This window comes from Rhodnius prolixus, unplaced genomic scaffold (genome assembly GCF_049639745.1).
Source record: "Rhodnius prolixus isolate KJV_2025 unplaced genomic scaffold, Rpr scaffold_36, whole genome shotgun sequence".
Classification (NCBI taxonomy): domain Eukaryota; kingdom Metazoa; phylum Arthropoda; class Insecta; order Hemiptera; family Reduviidae; genus Rhodnius; species Rhodnius prolixus.
Genome location: NW_027411639.1, coordinates 97044 through 115362, shown reverse-complemented (window position 1 = coordinate 115362; position 18319 = coordinate 97044). Strand labels below are relative to the sequence as shown.

General features: G+C 32.8%; 1 protein-coding gene across 3 annotated transcripts in view; it reads right to left on the bottom strand.

Annotated features, from left to right (window-relative positions):
* Positions 1–18319, bottom strand: part of Syt7 (Synaptotagmin 7) — a 193993-nt gene that overhangs the window by 119360 nt on the left and 56314 nt on the right. The window lies entirely within an intron of this gene.

The following is an 18319-nucleotide window of genomic DNA, read 5'->3' as shown; positions in this document are numbered from 1 at the left end:
AGCCTTCCCTAGCTTCGTGTCTCAGGAGGAATCCACTAACTCACTTTCCTAAGACCATTTCTGTGGACATTCACCGCAAATGCTTTTACCAGTGCAACTTCTTTTTGGCCAATATCCTTCCTTAACCCTATTTCTGTCGTCATTTCCTTATTATTTTGTTTATGTACTGCTCGATCTTATTTACCTGACACATCTTTAATATTCCATTTCCATAATCTCATTTTTGACATTAATTTTTGGACATTTCCCACATTTCCGATCTTTTCAGGTGAATATTTTCTATTATTGAATAATAAATCTTGTTTTTACTTTCTTGAAGGATACAAGTATTCCATAATAAGGCGTAGAGGAGGACCCTACTTCTTATCTTGACAGCATATTCGCTCTGTATTCTCTCTCATAGTCCCAGAATCTTTGTAAATTTTATTGTAGGTTATCAACTTCGAAATCCAATTTCGATCATTCAATTCACAGCTTATTATTGCCAGTTACTCCGTTTTGAGATTGAATTTTCAACCCCATTGATGAGATTGGCTTTTTATGTTCATTAGGATGAATTCTAGAAAGACTTTATCCTGGAACTGACACCATCCGGTTAACCACAGGAAATAAAAGACATTAATCGTCGACAGCGAAGTCTATTCTTTTGCCTTACCCGTATCAATTGTGCAGAAGTCTCTTTTTTTTTAATAAGCCTTCTCTAAATTAATGAAGGCTAAATATAATTCTTTAAATCTAATCCATATAAAAGAAACTAAGTTCATGCCTCTACATTAATGCCATGATAATGCTTCAAGCCTAGCTTGGGCTTGTCTAAAATACCGAAGGAAGAAATCCAAGCTAGAGCTTGGTCCTGGATGTCCCAATGGCATGCAAGAACTTCTTTAAAAACCATCCTTTAAAAAATTAAACTTTCCAAAGAACATTTTGAGGTAACCAAAACTCCTTCTTCACTTTTCCAGTGTCTACAATCGGAGGTGATTTCCACAGTATCTTCATCCACGCTTAAACTCTTCCTCCAAGATAAATGAAAGTAAAAAAAGGGCGAAGATTTGCAAGAGATTACAGAATTTATATCTAGAATATTATTCCGTTAGATAAAAACCAGAGTGGAATATTTACCAGACTAGAGGTGGATTGAAGAAAGTTCTATTAGCCAAGGAAGATAAAATGGATAGAACTCGTCAGGAAACTTGAACCAACTCTGATTAATTCTAAAGGTTTTACTTTAGAGATTGTGGTTAATGAAGCAAACATTAAATTTAAGTTCTCTTCAAAGTAAATGCATAATATTTACGTCTCCATTTACTCCTTCTAAGTTGAATCTATAAATTATTTATGAAAGATTATTTAATTTAAATTATATATGTATAATGGTATCAAAAATATTGATCTAATCCTCTTTACAAGGGGAGTGTTATAATATATCATTCTGTTCAAGAAGGTAGTAAGTAGATAGCAGCACATTACAATAAGTTGTAAATTATGAAGATAGCAATGCTTATTCGAAATATTATTTATGGTTCCATTCGAATATGATTGTTTTGCTAGTCCCAGAGAATAAACTTATACATTACAAAATGTATAACAGATTATTATTTCATTATTATAAAATATAGAACAAACTTTCAAGAATGAATTTAATTTTCAGCATGGTCAAATTCTAGGCAGGCTCGAACATTATCAAAATAAATTCAGAAAAAGAGTTTTGATTTAAATGACTATTTCTAATTAATTGTATGCCTAAATTTATTCTTCAGCTTCACCACCAGAAGTAAATCAGCCTTATAAATTTGGGATTGCCCCTTATCTGAGCGTATCTTTCAATCCGCCATAGAATGTTGCCGACAATTATGTATCTATATTATTAAAATTTGGTCTTTGAAGAGAACGTTACAACCACGACCATAAGAAAAATTTGCTGAAATTGTAAATTTAAAAATTATTTTTTTATAAATATTGAAAACTGGCATTTTAAGACAGAGATCTGCAGTAAGAGAAGTATGGCATAATGACAAAAATGGCCACATTTGGGGACTTACTTAAGCAGCACCGGTCAGTCTTTTATCACTCGTCCATACTAGGCCACCATCAGTTAAATGTTTTGTAAGCAAAAATTCTATTAAATTATCATTGATATTTAAGTCTTCTTAGCTTTTAATATTACTTTAATAATGTATACTTTGAATTTAGTCATCTAGGGGTCAAACTGTCTCTTAGAAGCTCTAAATTCTGTTAATAAATAATAATAATCATGAATTCAATTTTGAAAGAACTCAATTTTTATCAATTATTATCTAAATTTTGGGAAAAATCTAAGTGTTTAATTAGATGTGTATATTTTGCATCTGAGTACTATTTTATTTTGCTGCACAATTAATAAACTAGACTCCCTGCTGCAGAAATTTAACAACGGCAAAGTAAATTGACCTTAAGGCCTTAAAGAATCTTAACAAAACATCATTGAATTCGTCCAACAGCAAATAACCAGTTGAACACAAAGATGAATAAGCATCGTAACAAAGATAATACGTTAAAATCTGGAGAATTACAGAAAGACAAATTGAGTACTGGTTCACTGCAAATTTTTTATGTTGGAACCTATACGGGTATCTGCACATCATCAACAAATAGGGTAAAGACCGTAGAAAATGTATTATTACAGGCAAAAACTTCAAAACGTTTTTGTAATTTCGCAGCAATGTTTCTTGTTATAAGAAGAGTAAAATATACAAATTGATTATTACTTATTCTTTAATCACAAAACATTAAAGCCAAAGAATTCAACAACAATTATAAGCAAATCTGATTCATCTCACATTCTATCTCTTCTTTAAGCAGCCAGTCGTGTCTTTCTTTCTTTTGCAGTCGTTGTTGTTGCCTCATAAAAATTGTGAATGGATTTTTCTAGTCACTTTCCTCTTCTTTTTATTTCTTGCGGAATATTCTAAAAAGACCATACCATCAGTATTCACAGCGCTCAGATTTCTCTGCTTGAATTTCTTATTCTAAACCTAGTGCTTGAATACTAACTATATACTTTTATTATTCTCTCATTTAAAGTTGTTTGGGTTATCCGTAGTGAGTTGCATTGCCCCATTTCTGAGGGAAAAGCCTCAGAAACAATACAGAAAAATAGAAACTTTAGCTTGTACATGCTTACTAGATTGCATTTACTTTTTTTTTTAGCATACTTTGAATTATAGTTAGTTAGATGTAGGTCTTGAAAAAAAGAAGGTTCATCTAACCACCAGCGCTAAGTAGCTGAAAACAAAAGTTTTACAAAAAGCGCACAGATGAGGTTCTTGACAAGGGTCAAAAAGATTTATAAAAGAGACAATATAAGAAATATGACATACCTGCAGAATACAATATTAATGATCACTTGGAGTAAGGAAAGGAATAGAGAAAAATCATCTTGATCGTATGATAACGAAAAGAATACCTGATATGGTTGATAAATTCCAGTCCAAACGAGACATAGAGCAACCATGAATAAGACGGAAATAAACGACGAAAGGAAGTCTTTTAGGCATGTTAGGCACTTGTGATGTAGCCTAATCCTCCTGCTGGACAAAAAGAGAAGAATATCTAACTGCTAAACGTTTCAACCTGGTTTCGAATTCAGTGGTTCTATTGCATTGGGTTTTGATTATGTGGTTATATATTTTGGTTTAAGTAATTAATGTCTTGTTTTGTAACTAATTGATGAAAGAGCTATTGCCAGTTATGTTTTAAAATAAATAAACTCGTTTTGTTTTGGCTATTTATTTGTCCATGATTGAACATGTATTGTTGAACGTTAGTTACAGAGTAAAGTAAAGGTAATATCTTGTTTTTGGTCCCAAATATGCAAAATCTATCCAGCATACATGGCTGAACAGTCATTGCAGTGAATCTTACATTGACGCGGTTTGCATTTTAGGGATGAGTTCTGTTTTTGATTCTTATGTATATTGTTTTTAGATTTATTCTTATGATCTGATTGTATAATGATTAGGATGGACTGATGTAGAAGAATAAAAATTTGAGATAGCGAGTGTTAGCAAGATCTGTAATGAAAGGGATTTTTGAGGTCATTATGGATAGTGAGGTTAGATACATAGATCGGAGCGTTAAGAAGTTTTCGAAGTATTTTTTGATTGTAATGTCTGGAGGCGTAGTGAGTTGGAACGCTTAGTCGATCCTCATACTTTCATGCCGTATGACCAAATAGGTCGCAATAGCAGAAGGTGTAGGATTCTTTTGTTTTGTAGGTTAAGTTTCGAACGTTTGTCAAGTAGCTTTTAATTACCCAAAACCAATAAGTTTATTGGAGCTTAGTTAGTGATGGATAGTTTCGAGCTTCATAACTTGCGAACAAGGTCTAACTAAGGACAAGAGCCTAACTGCTAATGATCAACAAACCTTTTTTGGAGCCAACTTGCTACATGAAAGGAAGCGGAATCGTGAATACAATAATTTGACTGAATCATCGAACGGGACAATCTTAATTGGCAAGGGATTCGGTTAATTGTGGTATTTTCTAGGATTCTTTTGTTTTGTAGGTTAAGTTTCGAACGTTTGTCAAGTAGTCTGGGCGAGAAGTTTTGTAGCGTTGGTTAGTTTCTTGTCTTTTCAGTCTAGTATGGGGATTCCATGTCAACCGTTTGTCTAGGTACAGCCCAAGGTAGCGTACTTTGTCCACAGTTCGTACAGGAGTTTGGTTCTAGATGATGGGAGGCAGGATTTTTCGTCTTAGAGTAAATAGCATATATTTTGATTTCGTAACGTTAGTTTTGATTCGCCATTTGTTAAACCAGACATGTCAGTGGTTGATCTGCATTAAAAGAGCTCTTGTAACGGGTGAGAGGATAGAAATGAATATGAATAATTGTGTTCGGAATGATGACTGAATAGTCCTTGAATAGAATTTAACATGCAGAGATACATACATGGTGGTCGATTTGCTATTATTGAGAGGAACAGTAAGTTATTTAAAACCTGAAATGACTTAGAATATGAAATAAAAGATTCAACGTATGAGTTAAAGAATATTTGTCAATATATAGCAAAATAAATTAGAAATTATAACATTAATTAGATGGACCGAATTAATACCAGATTCTCTTCCTGAGAACCATCTAACGACTCGCTGACCTCATTTGGACGAAGATGTTGCAGTTTTTGTTGAAACTCTTAACAATTGAAGAAAAATAATTATAATAAAATAAATTTAAACTTTTATAAACACCAATTCCAATGAATAAAACCATTTAATATTGGATTAAACAGAGAATAGCTCTAATAAAGCAGCTAAGCTTCTTATTTCAACCGAACAAAATGGCTGAACAATTAATAATCTGGCCAAGTTGCCGTCGGTCGGTTCAAATACTTGAATTGCAAATGACCATTCTTCTACTTTCCACACGGCTAACCGACCCTCGCCGTCGGTATTACCTCCAAGGCCAATACTACTCTTACCTTACATAACTTTTCTCAAATCTTTTTTTATTGTTTAGAAACTAAATTTCTTCCAACGATCTAGCGCCAACTTTTTCCATCCTTTACGTCACTAGTAGGTAATCCTTTTTGAAGATAACAAATTTTTGAACATGTTTTATAATTTTTCTTTCTATTTCTTTTTAATTCACTGGACTTGTTCAGTGAAAAAAATGGTACGTTTTTTATTATAATTTGGACCGTTTATTTTGAAAGTGGTGTAAGTCTATTTTTGAAAAAAATGAGATATCACGTAATTCATGCTTAATTTTATGTACGAGGGTCGTTTGAAAAGTTCGTGCAAAGTCAGAGAGATAGCACTACTGGCGCGTATCGAGGTTATGTTTAGTTAGTAGCATCTCTTGGAAGAACACACACCAAGTTTCTGCCAGATCGGTCTATTTCTTTGTGTTTGGCATTCGTTTGAATCGAGGAAGTCGAGTGATTTTCAAAAAATGGACGAAAAAGAATTTCGTGTGTTGATTAAACACTACTTTATGAAAGGCAAAACGCCTCAGGAGACTAAAGAGAAGCTTGATAAACATTATGGTGACTCTGCACCTTCGATTAGAACAGTTTATAAGTGGTTTCAAAATTTTCGGAGTGGCCATATGGGCACAAGTGACGCTGAACGTTCTGGACGCCCCTGTTGAGGTTACTACTCCAGAAATCATTGATAAAATCCATGATATGGTGATGGATGACTGAAGAGTGAAGGTGCGTGAGATTGCTAGTGCTGTGGGCATCTCGAATGAACGGGTACATAATATTTTGCATCAACATTTGGACATGACAAAGCTATCCGCAAGATGGGTGCCGCGATTGCTCACGCTTGACCAAAAACGAAATCGTGTGAAGTGTTGCAAGGACGGTTTGCAGCTGTTCCAGAAGAATCCGCAGGACTTTAAGCGTCGTTTCGTCACTGTGGATGAAACATGGATACATCACTACACTCCTGAGACCAAAGAACAATCTAAACAATGGGTTACCAAGGGGGAATCTGCGCCAAAAAAGGCGAAGACCGTTCCTTCGGCCGGAAAGACTGTCTTTTGGGATTTGCAAGGAATAATCCTCATCGACTATCTGGAAAAGGGTAAAACTATTACAGGTGCATATTATTCATCGTTATTGGACCGTTTGAAAACCGAGCTGCAAGAAAAACGCCCAGGATTGGCCCTCAAAAAAGTCCTTTTCCATCACGACAACGCACCAGCTCACACCTCAGCAGTTGTGGTCGCAAAATTAATGGAAATAGGGTTCCAATTCGTTTCACATCCCCCCTATTCTCCAGACTTGGCTCCCTCGGATTACTATTTCTTCCCCAATATGAAGAAATGGCTGGCGGGAAAAAGATTTTATTCAAACGAGGAGGTGATTGCGGAAACGAATGGCTATTTTTCAGACTTGGACAAATCCTATTATTCGGAAGGGATCAACAAACTAGAGCAGCGTTGGAGGAAGTGTATAAGCCTAAAAGGAGACTATGTTGAAAAATAAAAAAGGTTTACCCCAAAAAGTTAAGTAGTTTTTATTTTTGCACGGACTTTTCAAACGACCCTCGTATAACTAGTCCGTGTTTAATTTCTTAAAAAATTCCCATGTTTTGTAGAATTTAAAATTGGTCGGTAAATGAAATTGCATAATCATCGATTATGAAAGTGGTGTAAGTCCAATTGACAGAGGTAGGCGGCTTAGCAGATGGTTGCCGATCAGTAGCCGGTTATTTTACATTTGTTTTGTATTAAATACTATCAATATCTTGTAATTTTAACAATGTAATTAGCGTCTAAAATTAAAAATATTACTTCTATTTAATGCCGTGTCATTATTATTTGTAAGCAAAATTGGATTAATATGAAGTATATTATTATTTATTAACATGAAATACTATTGTATATTGGTACATTATTATTTGATTTTTCAAAATTGAAATTAAACGATTTTTACAATTATCTAACTTTGAAAGTGGTGTAAGTCCATTTGCAGCCCGTAAGTATACATCAGTGTAGTAAAATACGCCTAAAACAAATTTATATAACCAAATTACATATCGATAAAACAGTAGAAACGTTGCCAGACTTCATATAATTTGTCTGAATTTTATAATTAACAGGTATTTTAACCTTTAATTTTTTCGAAACAAGAGAAAATGGACTTACACCACTTTCAAAATAAACGGTCCATTTAGTAATTTACTCTACTATTTCGATGTAATATCATTTTGACAAACAAATACTGTAATTAATACATTATTGATTTTACAAAACTGTACTTTTTCAGTAAAACACCCAATTTCACATAAGTTGAATGTCTTTTTTCGCATCCTAGATTATCAAACTGTTTAAACAGCTTTTAATTACCCAAAACCAATAAGTTTATTGGAGCTTAGTTAGTGATGGATAGTTTCGAGCTTCATAACTTGCGAACAAGGTCTAACTAAGGACAAGAGCCTAACTGCTAATGATCAACAAACCTTTTTGGAGCCAACTTGCTACATGAAAGGAAGCGGAATCGTGAATACAATAATTTGACTGAATTATCGAATGGGACAATCTTAATTGGCAATGGATTCGGTTAATTGTGGTATTTTCTAGGTCCAAAGATACACACAGAATTTTTCTCTCGAAGTCCCTTTTTCGTTCATCTTGGAGACTACCCAAGATTCTAAACTGTAGGTGAGTTTCCGTCTATTCAGAGCCTAGTAGAGTACAGCTTTCCTATTTTTCCGGGAGACCTTCTTGCTCCACGGATATCAGGTTAATCCAAAGTAACTCCAGCTTGTCTCCTTTTAATTTATTAGGGTACCTCTTTTTGCCTTGGAGAGCGCGTATTAAAATACATAAAAGCATTTTAGTAGTTCTATCTGGTCTTGTTCTTAAGAGAAAGATCTTAAATTTATCAACATTTAGCAAGACATTCTAAAAATGGGTGAATCTCCGTGGTTCCAAAATGAAGCAGAAGGTATCGACAAACTCGCTGTTTATAAATCCTTAACAAAAACTTACAGTTTAAAATGTTAAGTATAAGGGTTGATTAAACGCCAAAAGGTACACAAATCAGCAAGTACCCAACATTTCATTAATACTTCATTAATATTTAAGTAATTCTACTGCATTAATTTTCATTAATAAGTTATTTTTTAGAATTTATTAGATGTCACAGACCCTTATGCTGGCCATTTTCGTCTACAAAATATATGTTCAAGTAGCACTGTAGATTGACTGTAATATCTAGTTATCTATAATAATGAAACTATTAATTACAGGTTAAAAAGAAAAACGTTACAAAAAATAAAAAAAAATTATGAGGCTAAAAAATTCAAAACTTTCTTTTAAAAGAAACTTCACCAACATACATCAATGATTTTCAAAAATCGTCGGTTTAAGTTCATTCTTCGATTAAAGTAATTGTTATTTTATGAAGTAGTCAAACGTTTATAATAATTATCTGGCTTTATCGCAAGTAACATAGTTTTCTTCAATTACATTCTCAATGTAGGTATTCATCCCACAATGTTGTATATATGTAATATAAAGTAAATAAGATATGCATATTTTTAGGACAGCTAATTATTCCAGTATTTTACTATAAGTAAAATTAGGGGGACTAAATTAAATTACAATCGAGAAATCAATAATTGTTGTTGAATAATCTACTTGTTATAACTGTGTGTTATTTGTGCTCACGAATATTTCGGTAAGACGAATTCAAGACAGTAGCCGACTCTAACTTTGTATTTTTCTACTTTAACATGCATGTACATATTTATGTGATTTATCATAATTATAACAAAAAAATATTATAAATGAAGTGGCCAGCATAAGGGTCTGTGACATCTAATAAATTCTAAAAAATAACTTATTAATGAAAATTAATGCAGTAGAATTACTTAAATATTAATGAAGTATTAATGAAATGTTGGGTACTTGCTGATTTGTGTACCTTTTGGCGTTTAATCAACCCTTATACTTAACATTTTAAACTGTAAGTTTTTGTTAAGGAGATTTTTGTACCTTTTGGATAGATTTTCCTTTTTGTCTATTTTACAAAGTTACATATCTGCTTTACAGATTTTTTTAAAATTTGGAATAAGCAATTCTATAATTATAACCTGATAAGGTGTTAAGTCGGAACCGTAACTACCACTGGAGAGATCTTTTTAAAGAATGATTATAGTTGCGGTCCCCCAAACCATCCCCAATAACAATGTTTTTGAAAAAGCGTAGGAAGGTATTTGTACGTGAATATCAAAATTAAACTGCGATTTCAGTACTTCCTTTTAAGAGGAGTAAGAAAAATAAACTACGATTGCAGTACTTCTCCCTAAAAGGCAAAGATTTTTTAATCGAACGACAATTCATTGATTTAAATCGGTTCACTCATTGATTATTTAAACGATTGCAGTACTTCCTCTTAGTAGGTGCAAGAGCATCAGCAACGTAGAGGAGCTTTAACCACTTATTCGAGCTGAATTTTATCAAAATCTTACTAAGCGTTATAGAAATATTGGTAATAATAGTTTTAGAAAGGGCCTTATTTGGGTGGGGCGAACTCCCCTCCTTATGAGGCACGGCGTCGAGACTTTTAAAGTGCAAATCTGTACAAAATTTCGATTCGAATGACACTTCGGTCGGTTCACGTGTCGATAATTTGAAACGATTGCTATACTTCCCCTTAACAAGTGTAAGAGCTGATCGCCGCTTTAATGTTACGTAGGGGAGCCCTAACCCTATCATCCTACCAAATTTTATCAAAATCGGGCCAAGATTTACAGAGTAATTAGTAATAATAATTTTGGAGGGGGCCTTACATTAAGGGGGCTAACTCCTCTCCCATTCGATGTACAGGATCGAGACCCCCAAAAGGCACATCTACATAAAATTCCGAATCCAATGACACCTCATTCATGAAAATCGGTTCACGCGTTTAGGCGCTACGTTGTTTACAAAAAAGGTAACAACAAGAACAAGAACAACAAGAAGAAGAAGAAGAACAAGAACAAGAACATTTTTTGAAAAAGCGGTTTTTGCTCATTTTCGGCAACTTTTTTCTCGAAACCTATTAGATCTGGGTGGTTGCAAAAAAATTACAGTTATGAAGGAGGGTTTGGAGTAAGATTTAAAGAAAATTTGGGAATTTTATCTTTTATAGAAAAAGAGAAAAAAATTGTCAAAGTTGGGTGTTTTTCAACGTTACGCTTTTTCGTGCAGTTTTTGATGGTCAACCCTTATACAACTGTCCTACCGGACAGTTTTAATAAACCCATACTTATCGAAATTTTAAGAAAAACAAATTAGGTAACATTAGGTAAAATATTATGTTCCTTAAAGCAAAAATTTAATTTGCTTATCCTTCCTTCACCTTATCTTTACGAAACCTATTGTTCACTCACTTTTCTCTCATTTTGAAAACTCATTTTTTAAGTTCAAGATTGTGAAATTTTTAATAGTCTTCTTAATAATTTGTCGTTTACTTTAATAAGCCTAAATTAAATTCTTATTTTCCGGGTGGCTGATTTTATAAATTAAATTGAAACTTCTACATTCAAAAAACTCACTATTTCTATATTTGGACCTGAACAGTCTCTAGATATAAAAATAAATGTTCCTCAGGTTACATAAATAAATTACATAAGCATGGTGAAAAACAGAAATAGAAAAAGCTGTCAGATACATTCTACAAATTATCTTAAGAAAAACGAAGCACTACCAAATTGGTACACTACTTTAATAACTTGGAAAATTGATATTAAATATTTACTGAAAGTTCATCAAGTTATTCAATACATCAGCCGTGATTAACGTTAGTTCTGTGTAACGTTAGTTAAGTGCAATAAACCACCCGGCTGCAACGTATGCAAGTAGTAGCCGATGAAAACTGCTATACTATGTAGCTACAGGCCCATAATATTACTAATAAATGATGTGGAAATTCGAAGAATATATTTGTTTACGGTGTACGTGATATTGCCTTGTTGATATTTCTAATTAACTTGGAACGTATTAATGTGAGCTTTACAGTACAGGTGATAAAACAGTTTGTATGTAGTACTACTGTAAGCTGTAAAATCACAGTGTAAGTTTAACCCAACACAGTCTCGGTGCAGTATTATGTTTGCAAAATAGAACATCTCCTACAATTTTCATACCCTCACTTGTGGTTGACGCGGTTTTATGTGGTATTGAAAGTAACTGTAATATAGAAAGGTTACTTTACAAAATTAACTGTGAACTAATGTAGATTCTTTACATCTTTACTAGCTGAAATTACTTTGAATGTAACTGATCTCAAGGAAAATGGACAACACTAAAAAAATTAATTCTAGCAATTATTATGTTTTAACAAAGTTTTGGATCATTAAGAAAAGATTTTACTTTTGCAAAACTTATTACAGGCGAGGCGCATGTTGAAACACGAAATATGCATGCAGTTTGACGAAAATCAGTTCCAATTTTTGTGGCCACTGAACTCTAGTATAGTACTGCTCAAGTTAACATGCACTACTCTAATTAATACTCTTAGTTCATATTATAATTATCTATTTAACAAATTAGATTGCTGTAAACAGTGACCTTATTTCTTTAATTTTTTCTTTAATAATAAATTATATGCCAATTTTTTATAATATAATTTGAAAGTGCATTACAGACGAACCTCTCTATAACGGACACTGGCGGGGGAAAGCAAAGTGGCCGCTGTTTGGAGGTGGTCGTTAGGAGGTAGGCAAGTTTCATAATGAAAAATATGGGTTTTTTTTCCAAACATCTATTTAAAAATTTGTTATTATTAATGAATTTAAAAACGTGCATAATTGCATAATTATTTAGCTATATCGGGGGTGAGCAACCTTTTTAATCAATGGGCCAATTTAAATTTAATTTTTTTTTTGGCGGGCCGCACATAGATTAACTCTTATTAAGAATATACGAAAGTTCGTACGAAACGCTTCGCGTCCGTATTGCATGTTTGAACAAGTCACCGACAAGTGTGTATCTCGTCACAAAAAAATCGCGCAGACGCGGCGCGTTCGTATTGCATGTTTAAAAACGTCGTCGACAAGTAACCCGCCATAAAAAAATATTTCGGTTTAGTATGTACTACCATTTTATTATAATTAATTTTATAACAATATATTGATGGGAGAAAGTCGATAAAATAAATTCAGTTTTAGAAATGCTTGGCGGGCCGCGTGTTGCTCATTCTTGGCTATATGATATGCATCAAATTTTTCTTAATTGTCCAAAAAATTGATCAAAAAACTACTTATTATTGACTTAACTAATAATTTTTATAATAATCATCACATTTATTCATAACAATAATAATTTATGGTAAAATTATCATAGAAAAATAGAACAAACCTATCGGCAAGTTGACGATGGCTCGATTTGGTTTTTGCAAAATCTTCCAACACATTTATTTTCTCTTCTAGAGTTAACCACTTTCGTTTGAGAGACATATCGGAAAAAATAATATTGTTCGTCCAAAGTTATATTGAAAAATGATTACAATGGTACAAGATGTATGGAGCTTATATAGGAAACTTTAGGGGGGAAAAACCAGGACAAAAAAAACAAAAACTTGAGAGGGATAATTATTTTTATCACCGCGTCAAACGAACTTTTAATAATAAGGTGGTCGTTGGTGGGAGGTGAAACATATAATCCGTTCCCCAAAATCAGTGCCCGCGGTCGCTATGTAGAGTGTTCGTTAGACGGAGGTTCTTTTATATAGAAAGTGTATAGAAGTAAAACGGGGAAATCCAAAAACTGTCCGTAAATAGAGGTGGTCGCTAATGAGAGTGTCCTTTATGGGAGGCTCGACTGTATTTATATTTATATTAATTTTTTTAATTATTTTGTTTTCATCCTCAACTTTATTTAGTAAACATCCATTTAATTAGTATTAATAGTTATTAATGATAATGAATAGTTTGGAGCATTGAACATTTTCGTGTTAAAACTCTGCCTCAAAATGCGCATGAGTGGCCAACAATGCCGTTGCTTGAGTGGTCAATTTAGAGTTGTAGCGCTCATTTACTTAAATGTCACAAACAACATACACTTCTCAATAAGCGCCTACCTTGACTGAAATATTTATTTATATCACTAGCGTCTAGATCTCAAATAGGAAATATCTTTTGAGAGAAATGTTTACAGCTTTTTCATCAAAAAAAAAGTTTTAAATTACAAATTCTCTCTCACTTTTTTGTAAATGTGATTGCGAAAATAGTTGAAATTTTTCCCTCGTAGCACACGATGTAATGGAAAAGAACTTACGCAAAACTTACCAAAGTAAATAAAAGAAACACTGTCCCTCACTCTTCACGCCTCCTTAGGTAGAAGGTAGACCGCTCTACCTTCTACATCAAGAAATAGATGACCTTCACTATCCAAGAATCTAGCGAAATAGTTTTTAACACCACATCAACTCGCAGACTAGGTTTAAACAAGGACAGCGTTTCCCAACCTTTTTTTGGCTCGCGTACCAATAGATAGTAAGTAAATCATGCTAAATTGTACCACTTCTTAAAAATGATTGTATTTCGTTAAAATTATTATTCCGAGTGTTATTTTATTATTATTATTATCTTTATTTGTATAGAGATACAATGTACGAGCATCTATTACAAAGGAGTTCTAGTTCACGTTCATTTTATAAACTTTGTAAAGTGTAAGATCTTAGTTTTAAAACTTTTTTAAATAATTAAAAATTGTGTAGATATTTTTCTCTTCAAAATTATTAATTAATTTTCAAATTTCTTTATTAGGATTATTATATTTGTGCCCAAATCTTCTAAATTAGTTTGGTATTCGCCTCCGACCACGACACCTAATTGGTAGTTGGACGTTAAGCCCCGCCTGAAAAAATAGGCGATTACTTTACTTTACTAAATCTTCTGAATTATTTTTTTTTAGGCATTCAACTACCTGTAAGTACCAATAAAATTTAATGTTGCTTGGATAAGAGCTTACTCATTACAATCAGTCTCTTTAAGCAGATTTTACGAGAAAGTGCAATCGATTGCAATAAGGAGAAAGAAAGAAAGAAAGAAAGATAAATTTATTATGCTCTGGGACTTATGTCCCTTAAGAGCAACCAATAAAATTTACAATTTAAAAAAAATATTTTCTCTGATCTGAGAGATTAAACTAAAATAAATTCTTGACAACTATTTACATCCATAATTTTATATAAAATATGTACATATATAAAAATTACTAATTATAATGAATTAATAAAATAATAATAATAATAGTAATAATAATTATTAATATAATAATGTAAAACAAAAACAAACAAAAAAAAAAAGAGAAAAATATCTTCTATATACAAACTTAAAAATCTCTTTTGTACAATTCAAACAAATGATTGTAATAGAAAAACTTAAAACTAGGCAGTAATTTCTTGTTGGTCAAGTCAGTAGGTAAGTCGTTCCAAAGTCTACTGGCAGCAACAGTAAAAGAGTTTTGATACGTTACAGTCCTATGGGGTTGTATGTAAAGTCTGGAATCGACAGTCCTTGTAGTTATTAAGTCTAGTGCAGCTTTTTGTGTAAACATGTCATATAAGTATTTTGGAGTCTGTGTTCTAAACAATTGGTATATGAAATTACCCATAAAGTATTTTCTACGGTAGTCAACAGTAAGCCAGTTTAAAGTAAAGTAATGTGGTGTAATATGTTCGTCTTTCCTAATATTTAGTATAAAACGGATACAAGAGTTAAGTGATCTCTGGAGTTTGGTGCTAAGTTCCGAGGTAAGATCAGCATATACCAGGCAACAGTAATCAAAATGAGGAAACATGAGAGTACTAACTAGCTGTTGACGGAGAGGTATAGGCAACATATTTTTATGGAGTTTTAGCTGGTATAGAGATTTATGAATACTATTACAAATATTACTAACATGACTATTCCAAGATAACGTGTTAGAAATCGTCACACCTAAACATTTTGCAGTCGTAACATAAGGTATATTTTTTGTTATTAACAGTAATTTTAGAAATTAGGTCCAAATTGATTGTATTTATATATTTTCTACTGCCAATTATCATTGCTTTTGATTTTGTTATGTTAAATGCAATAAAATTTGACTGTGTCCAGCTAAGGATGGAATTCACATCAAGCTTAACTTTCTCAATGCCAGCTTCTAATTCTGACGGTAAACAGTGTAAATATATTTGCAGATCATCAGCATAGAGCACATGTTTGCAATGCTTTATTACTCTTGGCAGATCATTCAAATACAAGCAAAATAAAAGAGGTCCCAAAACAGAACCCTGCGGGACACCAGAATTAACTGACTCCCAAGGAGATCTTTCTTCATTACTATCAGTCACTAACTGCTTTCGGCCACAAAGATATGAACTAAACCATGAGAGAACAGAATCCGAAAAATTTAATAATTTTAATTTATGAAGAAGTAACAAATGGTTAACTGATTCGAAAGCCTTAGAAAAGTCAAAAAGTAGCAGAACAGTAACCATTCTTTTGTCAATTGCAGAACGAATGTCATCTGTTATTCTGAGCAAAACACTCTGAGTGCTGTGTCCTTTTTGATATCCAGACTGGTATGGATCTAATAAATTATTATCACTTAAATATTCTTTTATTTGACAACAAACAATCCTTTCCAAAGGCTTGGAAATTGCTGGAAGTAAGGATATTGGACGTAATTCATGTAAGGAGGAAGGAACTTTAGTTTTAGGAAGAGGACGAATAAGTGATTGTTTCCATATTGATGGATATACTGAATATGTTAAGGAGAAGTTATAAATTTCTAATAACGGAGATATGATAACAGGCATTGATTTTTTTACAAAGTCTATAGGAATTTCATCTATACCTTTGGCTTTAGTTTTACTATGAAAGAGATTAGCTAGAAGTACGTCAAGAGTTATGTATTTAAAGTAGAACTGCTCAAAACTCAAAGTTATAGGTGCATAAGGTAAACTCGAGGTATTAAAGTCAGTAGGATTATTAACAAAGCTACTGTGTGACAAAGAAATCTTGAAAAATACCGATGGCATGCATAAATTTGGAGTTAATGAGTCTCAGTCTTTAGCAGTAAATTACTTTTTGGTTTTTACTGAAAGCTGTAGTAAATGATTTTAACAATCGAAATCATTAAATCGTTCCAATGCCATTCATACAATGCTATTAACAGTAACATTAAATATTGTGGCCAATCCCCTGTTTGGGATTGAAATCAATGAGACCGTTATAGATTAGTGGCTGGTACAATTAATTGTTGTTCTAATTCGACTGTGATTCATTAATAACAATGTCCAGCCGATGCTTGTGTTGGCATTTACAACTGATCTACTAACCGCATTACAACAATCTTAATGGTTGAACTAAATAAATCTTACAAAATATAATTTAGATTTTTATTGCTCCATTGAAAATGACTGCAAGAACGTGATTAGTATTTTTTTCCCCTCCATTTATGACCAATAAAAACTGTTGAAAAATTTCCACACGTTTTCTCTTATTGCGAATAATAAAATTTAACTGGCCAATTTTCCACCAATTTTGATAGTTTTATTTACCCTTGTACGCTCTATTTCGTATGTGAAAAGTATACAAAGTATTAAATTGGACTAGGGCTTATATTTGGTTTTATATGCGCACAAATGGAGGCTACAAACCCCAGCTAGCTGTTAAAAACAGTTTTAAAGTTTAGCTGTACATACAGCCCTTTCTGAACCTCAATTTAGACTATTTAACTCTTATTATATAAACAAAAGGGAAGGTTATAGAACACAATAATGCTTTCCTTAACAAAGGACAGTCAGGTTAGAGGATGATCCACTTTCTAGTTAAGACAAATCGCTAAACAATCTACCGACCAGATATTCATAAAACGTTTTCTAAGTTTTTAAAAACGTCACTTATCATATTACTCATAAGTAATATCATATTTTATAAAGTCTACATTTAATTACACCATCAATTACGCTGCCGTACAATAATTAAACTCATAATTTTGAGAGTTAGGAAGTGTTGAGGTTTTGGTAATATTTGAACTTATGAGATAATTCCAGTCTCACGTGTGGCAACTTTTTATCTACAAAAAATAAGCGGTAATAAAGACGTATGCCCTTCGTCGAAGGCATCTAATGGGTAGTTGGACGTTAAGCCCTGCTGAAAAAAACCTGCGATTATTATAAGCATAATTCATACTTCAACGCCAAACCATATCCCTTCATAATAGAAAACTCCGTTTATGTTTGGTATATAATTTATTATATATAAAATATAAGGGCCGAATGTGTGTAATAGAAATTATGTTAGCAATAATAGGGAGAGAAACCCCTTCAAATATTAACCCAAAAAAGCTAAAAAAAAAGACGATTGGATCTCGCATTATTCATAGTCCCGATGCTATTCTGCAAAGTATAATATATTATACGAAGTAAAGTAATCGCCTATTTTTTCAGACGGAGCTTAACGTCCAACTATCAATTAAGTGTCGTACTACAAACTAGGTGGAAGAAGCACATACTTTACTGTAAACAATTTTTTCTAACAAATAAAAAGCAGTTATAATCGGGATTCGAACTGGGGATCTCTTACTTTCAAAGCCACTAGACCACCCACTTTCAAAGCTCTTGACTACTAGACAAACACCCGCAACCAAAGGGTCCGATATGTCCATGTGTACCTAGGTTTCATGACCGTAAATTGCTAAACTTAAGTTTCAAGATTGGCGAGGAATCGGTCAGATAAAAAACAAATTCGTCTTCTTGCCAACGTTTCGACAAATATATTGTCCTCTTCAGGGCCTGGATATTACAAATAATTTACTGAATTGTTTGTATTTGTGTATTTGTA